Source organism: Ovis aries, chromosome 7, assembly GCF_016772045.2.
Source record: "Ovis aries strain OAR_USU_Benz2616 breed Rambouillet chromosome 7, ARS-UI_Ramb_v3.0, whole genome shotgun sequence".
In the NCBI taxonomy this organism is placed as follows: Eukaryota; Metazoa; Chordata; class Mammalia; order Artiodactyla; family Bovidae; genus Ovis; species Ovis aries.
In genome coordinates, this window is record NC_056060.1 from 20,917,066 (window position 1) to 20,939,522 (window position 22,457).

Here is a 22,457-nt window from a genome sequence, read left to right on the forward strand (position 1 = left end):
AAAGGGACAGGCCTGTAAGGCATATTTGACCTCTCTCCACTTCCTGTCCAGAGATGAGCCGCCAAATCCAGGGGCTGAGGTTAGCAGGGGGTTGCGGGGGGTGTGTGGAGGCTGAGGGAGGTCACACCCCAAAGAGCAAAAGGTTTGAAGGCCTTCTCTGGTGGTCCAGCGGTTAAGAATCTGCCTTAAGACACCACAAGCCTCGGGGCAACTAAGCCCTTGTGCCACAACCACCGAGCCTACATGCTCTAGAGCCCGCGCTCCGCCACAAGAGAAGCCCTCTCAAAGAGCAGAGGGTTTGGGGAAAGGAGAATTCTGGCCTGGGAGCTCGTGAACAGCACATAGCCTCCTTGTCTGGGCGGGGGGGGTGTATTTGGCCTCCAGAGAATGCCGCAGGTATTGGGGGAGTGGAATCTGTGAACAGAAAAATGTAGAAGGAAAGCAAAAAGGGTGGAAGTCTTCAGCTTCTACTACTCATCAAGCTGGTTTGTTGGAGAAGAGGGTAGGAAATTTGGGGGGAAAATACATAAATGTGTAGGAGTCTCTTTTAAGTGGGGATTTTAATAGGTAATGGGGTTGTTCTTATATGGAGGTGGGACCATCTGCAGATCTTGAGGAGATGCCTCTGCGATTGAGGACTGCACTGTCATCTTCCTCAAAGGCTGACTGTAGTCCAGAAGGAAGTTCACCTGGGGTAGAATTCAAGTCCTGCATCTTGCTATAGCTATTCCATTTTGGTCATTGACTCATCATCCCTGACACAAGTCAGGCTTGTGAGGTGTGGGAGGACTGTGTGATAACAGTGACTTTTATTGAACACTTACTAAGTGCTGGCAACTGTTGGGTGCTTTTTATAATTTTTATTGAATATGTCTAATCCAGTGAAGTGGGCAGTTTTATTTCCATATGTGAAATCAGAATGAGTCATGACAACCTGACCTGCTGTCAGTGTTGAATAGCTATCCTTAATTTTTTTGACGTTGTTAGAGAATGACAGTTTTCTTGGAAATTAATTTTCTCTAAAGTGGAATTTTATTTTCTGCATCAATGCATTTTTTTTCTAATCATTGAAATATCTATTTTTTAAGTTACAAAAATAACACATGTTCACAATTTTTAAAAGAGACCCAAGGTTATAGAGTGAAAAGTAAAAAAGAAATTCTTCCCTATGCTTCTTTTACCTGCTCCCCCTATAGCTCTTAGTCTTGTGTATCCTTCTAGAAGTTTCCTAGGCATTTACATGCATATTTTCCCTTAAATGTTTCCCATGAATGGAATGGCACTACACATAATGTCCTTCAAATTGCTTGTTTCTCTTCTTTCTTCTTTTCCCCTACTTCTGTCTTTCATTTCTTAAAATACATTCTTGGCGATTGTTCTGAGTAGTTCACAATAGTCCCCTTTATTCTGTCTCTCCCTTTTAAAAATAGCTATAAGATATTCCATTGTGTGGATATTCCATAATTTATTTAGCCAGTCTCCCACCAATGAACATTTAAATAGCTTCCAGTGTTTTGCCATTTGAAACACTGCTGCAATGAACAACCTTGGATGTATATATATATATTGTATTTGGTACAAATATGTATATTTTATCCTGGGTCAAATGTTTTCACTTGATGACTATAGTCAAATGACCTTAAAAGAGATTTAATCAGTTCTGATGAAACTTTCTTCCAAACTGAATTTACCTGCTGCTCTGTCCTTTTATACATTCTGTGTAGAATGGTTTTAACTGTGGTTGATGGTGTAAGCTTAGGGCGATAAGAGGCAGCATACCTTGGTCTCAGTGCCTGGGAACTTATGGGATAGGTGGCTCCCCCTAACCTGCTGCTTGCAGACCTGGGGTGCACCTAGTTTCCCTCATGTTTGTAATTGACAAGGCCAACCCAGGATTGCCAGATTTTAGGAACTGGAAACAGAAGGTAGGAATCTGGGTTTTAATATGAAATATTTGATTAAAAAATATGTATTTATTTATTTGGCAGCACCAGGTCTTAGCTGTAGCACAGGGGATCTTCGATCTTTAGTTGTGGCCTGTGAAATCAGTTTCCTGACCAGGAACTGAACCCGGGACCCTTGTACTGGGAGCACAGAGTTTTAGCCACTGGATCACCAGGGAAATCCTGAAATGTTTGATTTTTAAATGTTGGCAATAAATTTACTAAAAAAACAACAACCCCAAACCAATCAATTAATCAACCAACCAAGATAACAGAACAAAACAAAAACAGTGAATATATCTGTAGGTGCCAGAGACTGACACAGCCTTTGCCTAGTCACAGGTAATGGATTACTAATTTTGTGAGATATCGCTCCATCTAGAATCTCATGACTCTAATGCATAGTTCATTCAACTTCTTGTTTTTCAAAATTTTCCACCTATTGCCCTGTATTTAGGCAGTTATTTGTAAACACCGTATAGAAATCACCCACCCAGTGTTTGTTCAGGTTCTTTTCAGGAACTCTGTACAGCAGCATGCAGAGGTTTTTACAGACAGACATTGGGGACTTTCCTTGGTGGTCCAGTGACTAAGACTCTGTGCTCCCAATGCAGGGTGCCTGGGTTTGATCCTGGTCAGGGGAACTAGATACCTCAGGCTGAGAAGAGTTTGAATGCCACAGCTAAAGATCCTGCAGGCTGCAACTAAGACCTGGAGCAGCCAGATAAATAAATAAATATATGCAAAATAAATAAATATATGCAAGTATGCTTGTATGCTAAGTCTTCTCAGTCATGTCCAACGCTTTTCGACCCCGTGGACTATGTAGCCTGCCAGGCTCCTCTGTCCATGGGGATTCTCCACGCAAGAATACTTGAATGGGTTGCTATGCCCTCCTCCAGAGGATCTTATATATATATTTTTTATATATATGAAAGACAAGCCTCGGCTTCTCTTTTCCCTCATGCCCAGGATTGCTTTCTTCTGCTGTGTTTGGAAAGGGGTGGGGGTATCCTTGCTTATGTTTCCTGCATTGGCAGGCTGGTTCTTTATCACTAGCGCCACCTGGGATACAATATAGGGGGACAACCCCTCAAATAGGATGCCTCATATGACCTTCACATTGGGTGCTTTATGAGCACAACCAAATTCTTAGGCCTGTTCTCAAAATTGTGATTTCCCCTTTTCCTCTTTCAGAGACAGTCCCTGTGGCAGGCGTGGAGATGCAGATACTGTTTAGATCCTTCTTCTAGAAAGGACTCACTTTTGCTATGGGGAGTATGATTAGCAGTCACCAGCTGGCAGTCACAAGCATGGCCTCAGCCAGTGCCTGGACAGGACGGTGGTGCAACAACCTTGCCACTTCTGTGCCTAACACGGGGCTCCTGTAAGGGGCTCTTTTTGCTTTGAAGCTTCCTGTAGGTCTGGCGTTTGTCAGATCTGCATCTCAGGGTCTCACAGCTCCTCCTTGATCCTGCTTCCTCCTCTTTCCTTCCACAGATGTTACGCTGACTAAATCCTCTGGACTCCTAATTCCATCAAGGTATCTGCTTTGTTGGGGACTCACAGTTTCTTTCCTTCATAATCTTTGCAATGCAAGACCCCATTCCCAATACACAGGGGTTGTTCTCCCAGAGAATCTGTCCTTCCCCCACCATATGAGCATCAGGGCACTCTGAAGCAAGAATCCTCTGTAACTGTGCTTCCTGCCAGTCTGAATTTTTCTATGAGGGACTGAGGAGAAAACAGCAGGGCAGGCTTTGGCTATATCAGGCCAGCACAATAGTGCAAGGCCAGCCCTGGAGCTCCATGTGTTTCCCTGAGATCTCTCTGAGGGTGTGAGATGAAGAAATGTTCCCTGGCCTCTTCTGAAATATTTCATGTTCCTGTAAATTTCTGGATCAACCAAAAACACACGCACACACACACACACACACTCACACATCTTCCAAGAACTGACAGCAGTTCCTAGGGACAAAGCAGCTGAAACTACAAAAGAAAGGGAAACATTTCCCTAGAGGTTCCAGCCTGCCCTCTCTGGAGATAACATTTGCCATTATTATGCAAAGCAGTTTCAATTACCCTGTCCTGCTTTTAGAGCATTGAAAGAGGCCTCTCGTATGAAATGAATAAGGCCCATCACAAACCTTGCCAAAATGACAGAGCAGTCTACTGAGGGCTTTCTCTTTGTTGGGCCAGATCAAATTCTTGAGCAGCATGTACTCTTTAATCTCTGCGGAGGAAGTAGGGGAACTTTAAGATTAATTTATTATTCTGTTGAGAGCAAACCCTCAGGAGTGAAGGGGGTGGGTGGGATTGTCCTCTGTTTACATAAGCTTTTCTCACTCATCTTGAATTTAATGACAAAGGGATTGTTCTTACATTTTGAAACTTTGTATAATCATATGCTACACACTTTCTCCACCTTTTTTTTTTTTAACTTTTGATTTTGAAGTAATTACAGTTCCATGGTAATTATAAACTCAAAAGTAATACATAGAGTTCCCATGTACCCTTCGCCCAACTTCCCCCAGGGTGACTTCTTGACATCAGTCATACAGTGTCAAGACCAGGACACGGGCATTGGTTCAACACTGTTAACTAGACGATAGACCTTATTTTGTGTCCATCTTTTTTAATGTGTCCTTATTTGTGTGTGTCAATGCATGCATGCTTGGTAGCTTCTTTGACTGGAGATCTTTGACCAGTAGGTCATACTTCATCCTTATTCCTTGTTTCATTATCTGGAGGATTTATCAGTTACCTATTGAAGTCTACTTCAGTTGATTATGGCTTTAATATACACGATGTTGCAATAGTATGTTTGTTCACTTGGCTAGAGCTTCTTTATACTGGGCCCAAATAAATAGCTGAAGCCGCAGTGCAAAGATTATGTTTCTTTGACTTTTTGAGAGAAATTGCCAATTGCCCTCCAGAAAAGCTGTGCCCTTTTCCAGCCTCAGGGTCCCTTCCTGAGAAGGCAATTCTGTGATAGTGTCCATTTCATCACATCCTCATAGCACTCAGTTTCACCAAACATTTTAATTTTTGCCAATCGAGGTGAAAAAAACTTTTTGATTTGTATTTCTTTATTAAAGTTTATTTTTTCATATGTTTATAGATATTGGTGTTTCTTGTTTCATAAAACGCTTGTTCATGTCCTTTGTCCACTTTTATTGGCTTGTTTATTTGTTTTTTCTTAAAAGGTCAATGTTCACTCTTGCCATCTCCTGTTCACATGCCACAGGTCTTTCCTGTCTGCACAGGAACAGGAGGTGGCAAGAGTGAACATTGACCTTTTAGGAATCAGTGAGCTAAAATGACCTAGAATGGGCTAATTTAATTCAGATGACCATTATATCTACTACTGTGGGCAAGAATCCCTTAGAAGTAATGGAGTAGCCCTCATAGTCAACAAGGATCTATTCAGATCCTTCTTCTAGAAAGGATTCACTTTTGCTGTGGGGAATATGATTAGCAGTCAAAGAATCCAAAACACAGTACTTGGGTGCAGTCTCAAAATGACAGAATGATCTTTGTTCATTTCCAAGACAAACCATTCATTATCACAGTAATCCAAGTCTATGCCCCAAGCAGTAACGCTGAAGAAGCTGAAACTGAATGGTTCTATGAAGACCTATAAGACCTAGAACTAACACCCAAAAAAAGATGTCCTTTTCATCATAGGGGACTGGAATGTAAAAGTAGGAAGTCAAAATATACCTGGAGTAACAGGCAAATTTGGCCTTGGAGTACAAAATGAAGCAGGGCAAAGGCTAACAGAGTTTTGCCAAGAGAATGCACAGGTCATAGCAAATACCCTTTTCCAACAATACAAAAGAAGACTCTATACATGGACATCGTCTGATGGTTGATACTGAAATCAGATTGATTATATTCTTTGCAGCCAAAGATGGAGAAGCTCTATACAGTCAACAAAAACAAGACCAGGAGCTGACTGTGGCTCAGATCATGAAGTCCTTATTGCCAAATTCAGACTTCAATTGAAGAAAGTAGGGAAAACCACTAGACCATTCAGGTATGACCTAAATCAAATCCCTTATGATTATACAGTGGAAATGAGAAGTAGATTCAAGAGATTAGATCTATCTGATAGAGTGCCTGATGAACTATGGACGGAGGTTCATGACATTGTACAGGAGGCAGTGATCAAGACCATCCTCAAGAAAAAGAAATGCAAAAAGGCAAAATGGTTGTCTGAAGAGGCCTTACAAATAGCTGAGAAAAGAAGAGAAATGAAAGGCAAAGGAGAATAGGAAAGATACCCATCTGAATGCGGATTCCAAAGAATATCAATGAAAAATAAGAAAAACTTCCTAACTGATCAATGCAAAGAAATAGAGAAAAACAATAGAACAAGAAAGATTAGAGATCTCTTCAAGAAAATTAGAGATACCAAGGGAACATTTCATGCAAAGATGGGCTCAATAAAGGACAGAAATGGTATGGACCTAACAGAAGCAGAAGATATTAAGAAGAACTGGCAAGAATACACAGAAGAACTATACAAAAAAGATCTTCATGACCCAGATAACCACGATGACCTAGAGCCCGACAACCTGAAATGCAGAGTCACATGGGCCTTAGTGAAGCAGGAAACAGACAGAACAGGCTCCATCTTGGGCTGGACTGTGGACTTTGAGCTATATGCCCAGTGTCTATGGAAATGACATGCCAACTGGAAAACCAGACCCCCCCCACCCCGATGGAAGAGCCCCAGGGCGCGTATCTAGACTCTCCATCGCCTGAAAGAATACCCTAATTATCTGTGCAACCAAATAGAATCATAAATTCTATTATGCTTATAGGGGTATGACCACAGGCCTATTGATAATTGTCCACTGTTAACTACCTAGGCTTAAGGCTTATGAATCACGGGTTAACTTTGATTGTATCTTTCTTTTCCTTTGTTCAGACTAGTTTCAGGGAATTTGGGGAGGTGGGTTTGGGCACGTACACTTAGGGTATATAAGGTTTTCAGAAACACTGGTCAGGGTCCTTGGCTAAGAGGAGACTCTGCCTTGGGCCCACTGGTGTAATAAGCTGCACCCCACTATCTGCACTGTCCTTCTGAGTGAGTTTGTTCCCCAGAACAAGTGGCTAAAACACTTGGTGCATTGGCTGGGAAAGTCCTCACTTTGAGGAGACAAGTCCCATTTGGGACTACTCCAAGGCCTTGAGGTTCGACTCTTCTGCGGGGAAAGGCGCCTCGCCCTTCTGGAAGGATTCTGCTTCTCAGCGCCCGCACCTTTCCCGTTAGCAGGTAGTGGATGGCAGCAGGAGAACTGAGTGCTCAGGTGAGGAGGACCCCACCGGCAGGGTGGAAGAGGGGGCCTGATCACCCGCCTGGGAGGGACTAGAAGGGGCGCAGACCCACAGGAGCCTGGAATAGGCAGGTGGAGGAGATTGCTTGGTACACAGGTTGACAAGCGTGTTAGGGCTTAGGAAGGAAATTTGTGAAGGTCATTTAGGAGGTGGTGTCCACGCCGTCTTGGGGATAATTATTACCAAGCAGTCGCCAGGGGGTTGTTAGGAGAAGAAACTTGGTTTTTGTGTGCTTGTTTTCTGCCCTCCCCAAGGAGGTGTCCCATCTGCTGTGAAATTCTTGACCCCCTCGGAATTGGCAGGCTAGAAGGAGGGGGATACAAAGTGAGTACGCACTGGCTTTTCCAGAGATGGCCTGGGACGTGGGATATTTAACCCATCTGTGTTTTCATCCGCACTTGATCAGGCCCACCAAGGCAGAATGGACTTTAAAAGTTAAGGGAGAAACAGTCTTGGACCACGTGGTGTTCTGGTTTGGCTGTGCTGACCGGCAGGTGAAGACATGCCGATCCCCCTTCTCCCTCTGGGATCTGACAGGTAAGGCCCATCTCACCCCAATTCGGAAGAAGGCAAAATGGCAACATAAGTGTTTCACTGAATGGAAATATCAGAAGTACATAGGGTACCAAGAACTTCGCAGACAGAATGAAAAGGAAAAATAGAAGAAGGTAAGCAAGATGGGGAGAAGTGAATCTAAGGCAACTGTATTGGAGTGCGTGATTAAAAATTTAAAGAAGGGATTAGGAGGAGACTATGGGGTGAAGATGACGCCTAACCGCCTCCGTATATTCTGTGAGGTCGGATGGCCCCCTGCGGGAGTAGGATGGCCACCAGAGAACACTATGAACTTAGAAATAGCGGAAGCAGTCTATACAGTAGTCACAGGAGAGCCAGGACACCTGGATCAATATCCATATACTGACTCACGGCTAGGGTTAGCTCAAGACCCTCCTACTTGGACGAGGTTCTGTATCCAGAAGGGAAAGGGAAAAGTATTAATGGCACAAAAATTGACTGACGATAAAAAAGGAAATTCTGCAGGATTTGGATGGGGATGACCTACACCTTCCCCCATACTGGATAACACACCCTCCTCGCAGTGCTCCACCAGGACCGGAGGCTACTTTAATGCCCGATCCAGGGCCAGGTGAAGTTCCTGCAGCAGCCACTGCTCTTCTGCCAGCTCTCCAAGAGTTCACAGACCCGCCGTTTTGGCAGGCTCCTATCCTAGCAATGGAGACCTCTGGTCAATGGCCCCAGAATTCCACCTCAGCCGGATCTCCTAGATTGTATCCACCTCTCCCGGTGAGTGCTGATGGGAAAGAGGAAGAAAACACAGCAATTAGAGGCTGTGCTCTGCCAAGGAACAGGGGGAAAGAACCCTACTACAGATGCCCCTCAGAGAGCTACGACAGCCTCCAGTTCAGGACGTGTAGGGCACTACCATCAGCCCCCTGTAGCCTATTATTACCAGCCATTTTCCTCCATGGATATGTTAAACTGGCAGAGACACTGTACTCGGGGGAGCCGCAAGCCATGATTAGGCTGATGAAGACTATTTTTTGAACCCACCGCCCTACGTAGGATGACATAATCCAACTACTAGTCTCCCTTTTCAGCACCAAGGAAAGACGCAGGATCCTAACTGAGGCCAGAAAATGGTTAAGAGAAATGGCACCTGAGGGTACTGCAAACCCACAGCAGTGACAGAACTAGCCACCCCTGATGAGAGGCCCAGCTGGGACTGTAACACAGAGGAAGGGGGGGCCACCTAGAGAGATACCAGGTGGCTACTTTACAAGGTCTCAAGAGGGGGCCCGAAAAGCTATGAGTATGGCAAAACCCTCCCAAGTGATTCAAAGGGAAAGCGAATCACCCTCTGAGTTCTGCGAAAGACTGTGCGAGTCCTATAGACTTTATATGCCAATAGAGCCAGAGGCCGGAGAAGGCAATGGCACCCCACTCCAGTTCTCTTGCCTGGAAAATCTCATGGACGGAGGAGCCTGGTAGGCTGCAGTCCATGGGGTCGCTAAGAGTCGGGAACGACTGAGCGACTTCACTTTCGCTTTACACTTTCATGCAAATGGAAACCCACTCCAGTGTTCTTGCCTGGAGAATCCCAGAGACAGAGGAGCCTAGTAGGCTGCCGTCTGCGGGGTCGCACAGAGTCGGACATGACTGAAGCGACTTAGCAGCAGCAGCAGAGCCAGAGGCTGCTGGGTCTCAGATGGTGATAAACGCAGCCTCTGTGTCTCTAGCTTACCCTGAAAATGTCAGATGGGGGGGACACCAAGTGACTCATGAATTTTTATACATCCCTGAATGCCCAGTACCTTTGTTAGGAAGAGACTTGCTGTCTAAATTGGGGGCGCAAGTGACCTTTCCTCCCACGAAAGACCCACTGTTTGAGTGGGCTCAACCACCTATTTACTCTTCCTCTCGGTAACCCCTCAAGATGAATGGAGGTTGTCCGATCTCCCAGAAGGGAAACCGGATGGGCTAAACAGTCCAGAAAGAAAGTTAGCTCAACAATCCCCTGAGGTCTGGGCAGAAGACAACCCCCCAAGGCTTGCAAAACAAGTCCCACAGGTAATATAACTCAAACCCGGAACAGTTACGTCAGCACCCACCTTGGGCCTGCCAGACCTTGCTTAGCTATTTACTCTTTACGTGACTGGAAAGGACAAAGTGGCTATGGGAGTGTTGTCCCAGATTATGGGGACATGGGACAGACCCGTGGCTTATCTCTAATCAGCTGGACAATGTTGCCACTGGGTGGCTGGGATGCTTACGGGCAGTTGCTGCATTTACCTTACTGGTCTGGGAGGCAACCAAGCTGACTTTGGGCCAAGATTTGATCGTAAAAGACCTGCATGAGGTCAACACTCTCCTGTGAGGGGACCCCCATAAATGGCTGTCAACATCCTGGATTACTCAATACCAGGGACTGTTATGTGAGAACCCCATGTTACTATTGAGCCTTGTCAGGCCCTGAATCCGGCCACTCCCCTTCCTGTGGGAGAAGGTGGGCCCTCACATGATTGCAGGGAAATCCTAGAAGAATTTTATGCCAGCAGACCTGACTTGAGAGACCAGCCAATCCCGGGCCCAGATTTGGTCCTGTACATCAATGGCACCAGCCTGGTGAAACAAGGACAATGACTGTCGGGATATGCAGTGGTCATGGAAGAAACCATCGCTGAGGCTAGCTCTCTGCCACCACACTGGTCTGCTCAACAGGCTGAACTATATGCTCTAATCCAGGCCCTCCAGCTGTCAAAAGGTAAGAAGACAAACATTTACACAACCTCCAGGTATGCTTTTGCTACACTACAGGGCTTTGTATAAGGAGAGACGCCTTTGACAGCTAGTGAAAAAGATATTAAAAATAAGGAAGAAATTAAGACCCTATTAGATACTGGCTGGGAACCAGAAAGGGTTGCAGTCATATACTGCTGAGGACATCAAAAAGAGGATACTCCCTGGGCTCGGGGAAATAGACTGGCAGATGAGACTGCTAAACAAGCAGCCGAGGGCTTGGGAGTGACAAGTGAAGCCTCTATTAAAGCTCTCATATTGGCGGAGCTGCCAGAGCTAACACTGGAATCTCCAAAATACACTGAAGCCCCAAACCAACTAGTCAAAGTGGAAAGGGCCATCAAGACTGGAAAGGGATGGTGGGAAATTGCCAAGTGACAAATTATTGATACCAGAGGAGCTGGCACCCACTCTGGTAAGCCAAACACACCAAGTGACCCACCTAGGCCATGATAAACTTGGCTTCCCTGGTGGCTCAGATGGTAAAGCGTCTGCCTGCAATGCAGGAGACATGATAAACTGGAAGAGCTAATTTGAAACTATTTCTTGGTTCCTTGCCTCTCTTCCCTATGCAGGACAGAATCTCAGAACTGCACTGCCTGTTCACAGGTCAATGCTGCCTCTTGGCACAGACAGAAACCTCCGGGGATTCAGCTAAAAGGCACGCTGCCCTTTTAACACCTGGAAGTGGACCTCACTGAAATGAAGCCTCACTGACACTACCGTTACCTGCTGGTCATGGTATGTATGTTCTTGGGATGGGTAGAAGATTTTCCTACCCGGACTGAAAGAGCATCAGAAGTAGCTTGGTGCCTGCCTAGGGAGAAGTTCACAGATCTGGATTTCCTACCAGCATTGGATTGGACAATGGCCCAGCTATCGTAGCTGATTTAGTATAACAAGTAAGCAAAACTTTAAACATCAAGTGGAAATTACACACAGCATATAGGCCCCAGAGTTCTGGGATGGTGGCAGGAACCAAACCAGACACTTAGAGAGACACTCTCCACGTGGATCATGGAGACTGAGCGCTCTTGGGTGGACTTGTTTCTGACGGCTCTGCTCAGACTCAGGATGACCCCACGGTCCCATGGCTACTTTCTTCACGAAATTGTGTACGGGAGGCCCCTCCCACAATAAAACAGGTGTCAACAAATTTGCCTCAGGTAAGGGGAGATGAGATTTCACAGCAGATGAAACAACTGGGGAAGGTAATAAATCAGGTAACTAAGTTTGTACAAGAAAGGGTGCCGGTCCCCCTTGGGGAACAGACTCACGAATTTGTGCCTGGAGATCAGGTGTGTATCAAGGACTGGAAACACAACTCCTTGGCCCCACATTGGAAGAGTCCATATACTGTTGTTCTATCCAGCCCTACTGCAGTTAAAGTTGCAGGTTTCACTCCCTGAATCCACCACATGAGGATGAAGAGAACATACCACGCAGACCCAGAAAATGCTGAGTGGACTGTGCAGTGGGACCCCACTGGCTCTCAAGAGACTAAGATCATCCTTAAGAAGAAGGAAAAGAAGATCCCTGACGAGCCCCTTCAGGATGAAGCCGCATAATCAATTCCTGCCACTTGGCCTCATCAACGTGATTTTGAATTTAACTTCCATTTCAACTCAAGACAATGTTTTCATCTCATGGACACATTCCTATGCAGATTTCCACAACACCTCCAACTGCTGTGTATGTGGGGCTATGCCTCTTCTGTGATGGATGGACTTCCTTGGTGGAGATTTTAAACCATTCTGCTCTTTTCTGGGATGACAAAAAGACACTTTCCTTTCTCTTGTCAATCATAATCTCTCCCTGCTCTCTTGGTGTAAGCCAGATCTGCAGTCAATAGACTCGGGTCATGGTGTTACATTTGATGTAAACACCAGCTTCATAGAAGTAACAAAAGCCTATACCTCATATTTAAAGAACAAAAAGGGAAAAAGCTCCCTGTTCAGCAAGGGAGGACAGGCCTCTAGGTATGTTGAACAATTCTGCCAAGTCTGGGATGAATATTTCTGGATGACCCCAGAAAAGGGTCAATTAATTACTCCTGTTGCTATATGCTGAGAACAAAAAAGAACAAAGGGTAGGGTTTGGTGACCATCCATTAGACCCAGAAGAACTAAAATATATGGAGTATCTATCCCCCAAACAATGTAAACGAACATTCGAGGTACACACTACCCCAACCAGTCTATCCACTGGCCATGTTCTGATTGGAAATACAACCCTGGAATCTGCTGGGTGGTGCCCAGCGGAACGCAGTGGCTTTGTGGGCCTAACCTTTGGCCTTGGTTACCAAGCAGCTGGGTAGGCTGCTGCCCACTGGGATTCGCTTTTGCCCATGGCAGCATAAAGCCTAACCTACAACAAGCCCCGGCAAATCTACCTTATTTACAAGCTAGGTAGACAAGGTCTGTGTTTCAATGGTATGAGTGTATTGCTGCCTTATTCGTACCTTATAGGGACAACTAGATAGTGCTAAAGCCATCCAAACCTTAAATGAAGAACAAATCCAAATGAGAAAAGCAGTAATTCAAAATAGAATGGCTTTGGACTTACTCACAGCTGCTCAAGGAGGGACCTGTGCTATAATTAAGGTTGAATGCTGTGTACATATTCCTGATTTATCTGGCAATGTATCAGCTGCTTTAGATGACATGAAAAACCAGGTAAAAGCAATGTCAAATGAAAACATTCCTTTCTGGACTTTGGTCCTAACTTGGGAGAAGGGTGATTGGTGGAAAACTATTTTTACCATTGTTATAGTTGCCTTGAGAGTTCTGCTTTGTGGACCTTTCATTTTATAATGTGTTATGAACTTTGTAACCCAAAAGTTGGTGTTGTTCTCCCAAATTGGTGGTCAGAAATCCAGGGTGCAATATATCCCTATGAGTGATGCTCATACTATGAGATAAGAGCATCAAGAGGGGGAGTGAAGGAGGAAACAGACAGGACAGGCTCCATTGAAAGCAGGACTCCATCTTGGGCTGGACTGTGGACTTTGAGCTATATGCCCAGTATCTATGGAAATGACATATCGACTGGAAAACCAGGCCCCCTGGATGGAAGAGCCCCAGGGCTCATACCTAGACTCTCCATCACCTAAAAGAATGCCCTAATTATCTGTGTAACCAAATAGAATCATAGATTCTATTATGCTTATTGGGGTATGACCACAAGCCTATTGATAATTGTCCACTGTTAACTACCTAGGCTTAAGGCAAATGAATCATGGGTTATCTTTGATTGTATTTTTCTTTTCCTTTGTTCAAACTAGTTTCAGGGAATTTGGGGAGGCGGGTTTGGGCACATACACTTAGGGTATATAAGGTTTTCAGAAAAACTGATCAGGGTCCTTGGCTAAGAGGAGACTCTGCCTTGGGTCCGCTGGTGTAATAAACTGCGCTCCACTATCTGCATTGTCCTTCTGAGTGAGTTTGTTTCCCAGAATGTGTGGCTACAACATTAAGAAGCACCACTATGAACAAAGCTAGTGGAGGTGATGGAATTCCAGTGGAGCTATTTCAAATCCGGGAAGATGGTGCTGTGAAAGTGCTGCATTCAATACGCCAGCAAATTTGGAAACCTCAGCAGTGGCCACAGGACTGGAAAAGGTCAGTTTTCATTCCAATCCCAAAGAAGGGCAATGCCAAAGAATGTTCAAACTACCATACAATTGCACTCATCTCACATGCTAGCAAAATAACGCTCAAACTTCTCCAAGCCAGGCTTCAACAGTACATGAACCGTGAACTTCCAGATGTTCAAGCTGGATTTAGAAAAGGCAGAGGAACCAGAGACCAAATTGCCAACATCCATTGGATCATAGAAAAAGCAAGAGAATTCCAGAAAAACATCTACTTCTGCTTTATTGGTTACGCCAAAGCCTTTCACTGTGTGGATCACAACAAACTGTGGAAAATTCTTAAAGAGATGAGAATACCAGACCACCTTACCTGCCTACTGAGAAATCGGTATGCAGGTCAAGAAGCAACAGTTAGAACCAGACATGAAACAACAGACTGGTTCCAAATTGGGAAAGGAGTACATCAAGTTTGGATACTGTCACCCTGTTTATTTAACTTATATGCAGAGTACATCTGGAGAAGGCAATGGCAACCCACTCCAGTACTCTTGCCTGGAAAATCCCATGGACAGAGGAGCCTGGGAAGCTGCAGTGCATGGGGTTGCTAAGAGTCGGACATGACTGAGTGACTTCACTTTCACTTTTCACCTTCATGCATTGGAGAAGGAAATGGCAACCCACTCCAGTGTTCTTGCCTGGAGAATCCCAGGGATGGGGGAGCCTGGTGGGCTTCCATCTGTGGGGTTGCACAGAGTCGGACATGACTGAAGCAACTTAGCAGCAGTAGCAGCAGCAGCAGAGTACATCATTTGAAATGCTGGGCTGGATGAAGCACAAGCTGGAATCAAGATTGCCAGGAGAAATATCAATAACCTCAGATATGCAGACGACACCACCCTTAGGGCAGAAAGTGAAGACAAACTAAAGAACCTCTTGATGAAAGTGAAAGAGGAGAGTGAAAAAGTTGGCTTAAAACTCAACACTCAACAAACTAAGATCACGGCATCCGCCCATCACTTCATGGCAAATAGATGGGGAAACAATGGAAACGGTGATAGACTTTATTTTCTTCGGTTCCAAAATCACTGCAGATAGTGACTGCAGCCATGAAATTAAAAGACATTTTCTCCTTGGAAGAAAAACTATGATCAATCTAGACAGCATATTAAAAAGCAGAGACACTACTTTGCCAACAAAGGTCTGTCTAGTCAATGCTATGTTTTTTCCAGTAGTCATGTATGGATGTGAGAGTTGGACTATAAAGCAAGCTGAGCACTGAAGAATTGATGCTTTTGAACTGTGGTATTGGAGAAGGCTCTTGAGAGTCCTTGGACTGCAAGGGGATCCAACCAGTCCATCCTAAAGAAAATCAGTCCTGAATATTCATTGAAAGGACTGATGCTGAAGCTGAAACTCCAATACTTGGCCACCTGATGCGAAGAACCGACTCTTTGGAAAAGACCCTGATGCTTGGCAAGACTGAAGGTGGGAGGAGAAGGGGACGACAGAGGATGAGATGGTCGGATGGCATCACCAGCTCAATGGACATGAGTTTGAGCAAGCTCTGGGAGTTGGTGATGGACAGGGAAGCCTGGAGTGCTGCAGTCCATGGGATCACAAGGAATTGGACACAACTGAGCAACTGAACTGATTTGTTTCTTCATTTTTTCTCATAAATGCTTCATGGAAGGAAATTAACCATTTGACTGGCATGTGTGGCAAATATTTTTCCCAGTTTGACTTTTGGGTTTATGTTTTTTTAATTTTAGGTAGATGCTTTAAATTTTTATGGAATCAAATTTATTCACCTTTTATTTTATGGCTTATGAGTTTTAGATCATGTTTAGAAAAACCTTGCTTACTCCAAAAATGTAAAAAATTTACTCATGTTTCTGTGTAGCTATTGAATATAGTTTTTGTGTGTGTGTGTGTGTGTGTGTCTGTTAAACTTTTTGGGGCATCTGATACTTGCTCTTATATAGGAAGTGACATATAGATCCACTTTAATTTTTTTGCCAAATGGTTAATCAGTTATCTCAGCACTGCTTGCACTATCCCTCTCTGCCTTTATTATTTTTATTATTCTCATATGTATTGGAATCTATTTCTGGATTCTGTTTCATTCTATTGATTTCTCTATCTGTTCCCATACCAGGATTTTAATAGATGCTGCAAAGAGGTAAAAGGAAAGTGGAAAAAGTTTCATAAGTTAATTTTAACAGAATGATCATCATGCAAAAAAAAAAAAAAACTAGGAAGAATAAATACTGCAGAGGATGTGGGAAAAAGGGAACCTGCCTACACTGTTGGTGGCAATTTAATTGGTATAGCTACAGTGGAGAACAATGATAGAACTACCACATGACCCAGGAATCCTACTCCTGGGCATCAGTTCAGTTCAGTTCAGTCGCTCAGTCGTGTCTGACTCCTTGCGACCCCATGAATTGCAGCACGCCAGGCCTCCCTGTCCATCACCATCTCCCGGAGTTCACTCAGACTCACGTCCATCGAGTCCGTGATGCCATCCAGCCATCTCATCCTCTGTCGTCCCCTTCTCCTCCTGCCCCCAATCCCTCCCAGCATCAGAGTCTTTTCCAATGAGTCAACTCTTCGCATGAGGTGGCCAAAGTACTGGAGTTTCAGCTTTAGCATCATTCCTTCCAAAGAAATCCCAGGGCTGATCTCCTTCAGGATGGACTGGTTGGATCTCCTTGCAGTCCAAGGGACTCTCAAGAGTCTTCTCCAACACCACAGTTCAAAAGCATCAACTCTTCGGCGCTCAGCCTTCCTCACAGTCCAACTCTCACATCCATACATGACCACAGGAAAAACCGTAGCCTTGACTAGACGGACCTTAGTCAGCAAAGTAATGTCTCTATTTTTGAATATACTATCTAGGTTGGTCATAACTTTTCTTCCAAAGAGTAAGCATCTTTTAATTTCATGGCTGCAGTCACCATCTGCAGTGATTTTGGAGCCCCCCCAAAATAAAGTCTGACACTGTTTCCACTGTTTCCCCATCTATTTCCCATGAAGTGATGGGACCAGATGCCATGATCTTAGTTTTCTGAATGTTGAGCTTTAAGCCAACTTTTTCGCTTTCCTCTTTCACTTTCATCAAGAGGCTTTTTAGTTCCTCTTCACTTTCTGCCATAAGGGTGGTGTCATCTGCATATCTGAGGATATTGATATTTCTCCCGGCAATCTTGATTCCAGCTTGTGTTTCTTCCAGTCCAGCGTTTCTCATGATGTACTCTGCATAGAAGTTAAATAAGCAGGGTGACAATATACAGCCTTGACGTACTCCTTTTCCTATTTGGAACCAGTCTGTTGTTCCATGTCCAGTTCTAACTGTTGCTTCCTAACCTGTATACAGATTTCTCAAGAGGCAGGTCAGATGGTCTGGTATTCCCATCTCTTTCAGAATTTTCCGCAGTTTGTTGTGATCCACACAGTCAAAGGCTTTGGCATAGTCAATAAAGCAGAAATAGATGTTTTTCTGGAACTCTCTTGCTTTTTCCATGATCCAGTGGATGTTGGCAATTTGATCTCTGGTTCCTCTGCCTTTTCTAAAACCAGCTTGTACATCAGGGAGTTCACAGTTCACGTATTGCTGAAGCCTGGCTTGGAGAATTTTGAACATTACTTTACTAGCGTGTGAGATGAGTGCAACTGTGCGGTAGTTTGAGCATTCTTTGGCATTGCCTTTCTTTGGAATTGGAATGAAAAGTGACCTTTTCCAGTCCTGTGGCCACTGCTGAGTTTTCCAAATTTGCTGGCATATTGAGTGCAGCACTTTCCCAGCATCACCTTTCAGGATTTGAAATAGCTCAACTGGAATTCCATCACCTCCACTAGCTTTGTTCGTAGTGATGTTTTCTAAGGCCCACTTGACTTCACATTCCAAGATGTCTGGCTCTAGGTGAGTGATCACACCATCGTGATTATCTGGGTCGTGAAGATCTTTTTTGTACAGTTCTTCTGTGTATTCTTGCCACCTCTTCTTAATATCTTCTGCTTCTGTTAGGTCCAGACCATTTCTGTCCTTTATCAAGCCCATCTTTGCATGAAATGTTCCCTTGGTATACACCCCGAGAAAACCATAACTCAAGAAGGCACATGCACTCCAATGCTCATGACGATAGCCAGGACATGGAAGCAACCTAAATGTCCATCAACAGAGAAATTGATACAAAAGATTTATTGCATATATACAATGGAATATTTGTTGTTGTTGGTTAGTCACTAAGTTGTATCTGACTCTCTTGTGACCCCATGGACTATAGCCTGCCAGGCTCCTCTGTCCATGGGAGTTCCCAGGCAAGAACACTGATGTGGGTTGCCATTTGCTTCCCCAGAGGATCTTCCTGATCCAGGGGTGGAATCCGCATCTCCTACATTGACAGGAAGATTCTTTACCATTGAGCCAGCAGCGAAGCCCAATGATATATTGCTCAGCCATAAAAAAGAGCAGAATTGAGTCAGTTGAAGAGATGTGGATGAGCCTAGATTCTGTCATACAGAGTAGAGTAAGTCAGAAAGAGAAAACAATTATTGTATATTAATGTATATATATGGAATCTAGAAAAATGGTACTGATGAACCTGTTTGCAGAGCAGCAATAGGAGCATAGACATAGAGAATGGACTTGCAGACACAGGAGGGAAAGAGGAGAGGCATAAAATGAGAGAGTAGCATTGACATATATACACCACCATGTGTGAAATAGCCAGAGGGAAGCTCTGTATAGCACAGGGGGCTCAGCTTGGTGCTCTGTGTGACCTAGAGGGGTGGGATGGTGGCTGGAAGAGAGGCTCAAGAGGGAGGGGATACATGTATACATATGGCTGATACATGTTGTTGTACACCAGAAACCAATACAATATTGTCAACCAATTATACTCCAATAAAAAAATAATTTCAAATAGAACAGTATGGCAGTTCAGAGGAAGGAGAGTTTTCAGTTGCAGTGGTCTGGAAAAGCTTCATGAAAGAGGAACTTGTAAGATATAACTTGAACGATGAGCAGCAATAGTCAAAGGGAATAAAGCGCTAAGGCATGGAGGCAGGAGAGGGTGAAGATTTGTGTAGAGATCTGTTGTATCTCTGCCAAGGAACTCACTTGTGTTTTTATGCACGCCTGTCTTGCATATGGTCAAGAGCATACAGATGTTTTGGTATTACTTTCTCCAGGAATTTCGAGGATATATTTATTTATCTTTTCAAAATTTTCAGTCATGCCATGTGACTTTCAGGATCTTATTTCCCTGACCAGGGATTGAACTTGTGTCTCCTGAAGTGGAAGGTCAGAGTCCTAATCACTGTACCACCAGGGAAGAGGGAAGTCCCCTTCAGGATACATTTATGAATCATAATAGCTCTAAATGGAGCACCTATTATTTGCTAGGAATATCTATATTAATTCCAATTTTCATCACAGTGAGCAAAAGTTGATATTGTTATTCGCATTTTAGGAGTGAGGAAAAACCTCAGACAGGTTAAACAGTGGCTCATAAGTGGCTGCACTGAGATTCGAATCCATAGCTAAAAAGTTAGAGCTAGACAAAACAAAACCCGAATAGAGAACATCCCAGATGATCACTCATGGTTAGGGGTTAGGGTGTCTGGAGCAGGTCCTGTCCCTTCTCTGCCCATGCCACCTGGGATCATTTTTACCTATTTTTTTTTCTTTAAACTTTTTTAGAGTTTGATCTAAGGGAGAATCCCTTTTTTTTTTTTTCCCCTGGCCAAAGTGAGAGGCTTGCAGGATCTTAGTTCCCCCACCGGGGACTGAACCCAGGCCCCCTGCAGTGGAAGCACAGAGTCCTAACCACTGGACCACCAAGGAATTCCCAGAGAGAATCTTTAAAAAAATTTATGGACGTGTAGTTGACTTACAATATCATATTAGTGTCAGTCCCTTTACCCTCTCTGTGTGCGCCAACTGAATTCCAATGGAGTGGCCCTTGGCTAATGATAATGCTGGCACTGGGATGTACGCAGCTCTATTGCCCTATTCTTGGAATGATTTTGAGGTGTGACCCGCAGTGCTCCCTGAAGACCCCTGAGGGAATGAGTCAAAATTACCCTCTGTGTGGCTTGGCTTGATGCAGCACCTTTACTTGGCCCCTTCCTGGTCCAGCTTCCTCATTCCTCTAACTCTTTCCCCTGGAAACATTTCCTAGTCAATTACTTTTACATGCACCTTCCTTTAAGGCTGAATTGTTTCAAGAAACTTTAAAAAAAACCCATGTATTTATTTGGCTGTGCCGGGTCTTAGTTGTGGCATGAAGGAACTTTTTTTTTTAAGTTGTGGCATGAAGGAACTTTTTTTAGTTGTGGCATGCTAATTCTTGATCTTCTGGGTGGCTCAGATGGTAAAGAATCTGCCTGCCATGCAGGAGACCCAGGTTCAATCCCTGGGTGGGGAATATCCCCTGGAGAGGGGAATGGCAACCAACCCCAATATTCCTGCCTGGAGAACTTCTTGGATAGAGGAGCCTCCCAACCTACATCCATGGGGTCGCATAGAGCTGGACATGATTGAGTGACTAACACTTTTTCATGCTAATTCTTAGGTGTTAAGAGTTGAACTCTTCACTGAATTACCAAGGAAGTCCCTCAAGAAACTTAAGTGGAAGTGTGTGTGTGTGTGTGTGTCTGTCTGTCTATCTATCTGTGTTGCCATTTAACATGCATCAACTACTATGGAGCTAAAAAGTGCAAAAGTCCCTGTCCTTTACCACGTTATACTATCTCTCTATTTCTGTGTGGCTCACTGAGCTGGAAGTTGTCCTGGACACTCCAGGATCTGAACTGCAGATCAGATTCCAGATCTTAATGCCTGTTTGTGTACAGCAACTTAAAATATACTGAATAAAAAATGCTTTAGTCATGGGTCTAGAGAATACCATCAACTATGAAACAATTGGCTAGGCTGCTCTTTGAACTTCTCTGGGCACTCAAGCTTGCCAGACAGCTTGCAAAGTCCAGATTTCCCTTTGCTAAGGTTGATAAATGTGATATAAAGGTCATGCTGATTGATTATTAATTTTTTGCCAACTGGCAGAAGCAGGAAGAACAAGTCTGTCTTGTAGCAGAGCCAGATGGTGTGCCTGACCACGTACGTGGAAGGGTGGCCATCCCAGAGCTCTGGTTCTAGGCTTGGCTTGGATTGGGAAAGTGGGGTGTTCAGAAATGCTCTACATTTACCCCCCAAAGTCAGTGCAGCTAAAGGAAGGGCAGAGAACACATCACACGCTCATTAACAACGAATAAGACCTAGCCAAGTGGTCAGGCAAGGCTGTCGGTCAAATCTGCAGGAACCTGGGGCAAGCCTGGCTGCCAGAATTCACTGGAGGCCATGAGTGGAAGGCAGAGAGCCCCAGTCCCCAAAATACGGTGGTGATGAATTCTGGAAGGCAATGCAGAGGTGAGAGCGAAACACCCATCTTCCCAGGAAAATCTTGGGAGCACTGCCTCATGGTACCAGCTGAAGATTCTATTTGCCAGTACAAATGATTTAATATTGGTTCCATGTTTAGAAAATAATGAGGATATGTGGATAATTGAGTGGAATGATTAAGGAAAAAGGAAGGTGACCTCGGCTCATCAAGGATAGCTCATTAGAACAGAGACATCGTGAGTTAAGAACTCATAGGGTCTCTAGTGTTGTTCCAGGGAAGAGCCACGCTTTCTGGTAGATGTGACATTCTGGTCGCCCAAAGGTATGCTGCAAGATGGGGAGTGGGTGCTCACCAGCATGGTCAAGGTCTGGCTGGAGGAGCCTCCGACCTCTCCTGATTCCACAGTCACTCCACTGCCTTCTGACTGTTGCTCCAGGAAGGAAGGAAGGATCGCAGACAACCTTTTCTCATCACTGGCTTGCTTTCTCATCATTTGTCTGTTCCCCACCCAAACTGAGTCCACTGGCTTGAGACTAAATCAACTTCATGTGAATTTGGGGTCTGAGAGGCATTACCACATTCCCCCTCCCTCCGTGAAGTGTTGACTGTCCAAGCTCCTGGCTGACCAATTTGAGAGTCACATGGGGCTCAGGGCCCACTGGGACTCAGCCTGGAGTGGGCAGTCAGATCTCACAGACTTAGGAACGCCCCTCCCCTGCCTCATTCAGAGGCTGAGCTGAGTCCCAGGGTGTGTTTTGGGGGTTAGGGGGGCTGGGGGTGCAGGCAGTACACACTGATTCCTGAGAGTAGCAAGCTTGAACTGTTGGTGAGACTTTGACGTCCAGCAACAAA

The 22,457-nt window shown here is 44.6% G+C and overlaps 1 long non-coding RNA gene across 1 annotated transcript; it reads left to right on the forward strand.

The window, feature by feature from the left end:
* The first annotated feature begins 82 nt into the window (after nucleotides 1–82).
* LOC132660161 (uncharacterized) lies at nucleotides 83–16,130 on the forward strand. Its single transcript, XR_009601431.1, has 2 exons — nucleotides 83–10,572; nucleotides 11,183–16,130. It is a non-coding gene; the product is annotated as an uncharacterized LOC132660161 (long non-coding RNA).
* The last annotated feature ends 6,327 nt before the right edge of the window (nucleotides 16,131–22,457 follow it).